Source organism: Montipora capricornis, chromosome 4 (genome assembly GCF_036669925.1).
Source record: "Montipora capricornis isolate CH-2021 chromosome 4, ASM3666992v2, whole genome shotgun sequence".
NCBI classification, from domain to species: Eukaryota; Metazoa; Cnidaria; class Anthozoa; order Scleractinia; family Acroporidae; genus Montipora; species Montipora capricornis.
Window position 1 is genome coordinate 31,343,575 of NC_090886.1, and position 1,035 is coordinate 31,344,609.

The window sequence follows — 1,035 nt, forward strand, 5'->3', positions numbered from 1 at the left end:
GTTTGAATGAAGTCTAACAAAAGCAGTGCATGAAGCGCCCCCTTTTACAGTGCGTCTTCATTTTTAAGCTGACAGTCTCTGCCTGGATCTTTAACTATGCAAACATACCAGCACAAGTGTGTCAAATGGTGTACTGTGCTATCTACAAAAATCTATCTAGCAGGTAAAGACTGTCAAAACCAATTAAGTCTTAACAAAACCAATGAATAGCCTATCCATCCTTTGAACTGGCACTTTCATTCCTACATGTACAGACTGCACTTACGTATTTTTAAAACCATGCTTTGGAACTGATAGGTAAAATGGTGTGTTTCCTCCTTCAAACCCAAGTCTGGGTTTTGTGTTTCTCTGACCCTGTCCTTTGTGGCCACGCCCACAGGTTTTACCCCTTTTTGACCCTGGACCACGACCTTTGCGATGTTTCTGTTGAGCGTGAGTGGAATGAAGTTATTAACAACATTTTAGTTTCCAAAATTGGAATTTTATGAGTTAAAAAGTCTATTAGCCATTAATCCTTGATCATCTGTACACGCTAGAGTGCCTCAAAACAGTCTAAATAATTTAAGAGAGAGAAGTATAGAGGACCAGACATTGCTTACAGGGGGGATGGTATGGTACATTCTCATTGTCCTCGACACAATTTTCAGTGACCCTGTTTGTATTGCAGCCCCAAAAGAAAGTGCACAGGAAATGGCATGACCCACCCTCAATCACAGACAGTCACAGTCTCAACATGACTGTTAACATACCTTACATGTACCGGTATGTTTGGAGGTAGAGCACTTCTGAGGCCAAATAATAACACATGCCCATATAGAGAGAATTTCAACCGAGTGTTGAAAAACCAAAACCAAAATAATTACTTTTGCCTATCAAAAAGGACAGAGACAATCCAGTAAACCAATCAAAACTCAAAGCAATTACATGTAGCGGACACAAAGCCCGGGAAAACAATCATGCACGTGCAAGCCACAATAATTATTGGTTTTGGTTTCATTTCTGATTGGTCAATAAGAAAGGTGCAAGAACTTTGAA

At 40.0% G+C, this 1,035-nt stretch overlaps 1 long non-coding RNA gene across 1 annotated transcript in view; it reads right to left on the bottom strand.

The window, feature by feature from the left end:
* Positions 1-265: 265 nt before the first annotated feature.
* Positions 266-1,035, bottom strand: part of LOC138044617 (uncharacterized) — a 9,308-nt gene continuing 8,538 nt past the window's right edge. The window contains exon 2 of the long non-coding RNA XR_011131481.1: positions 266-423. This is a non-coding gene — a long non-coding RNA (uncharacterized lncRNA). The remainder of the gene's footprint in view (positions 424-1,035) is intronic.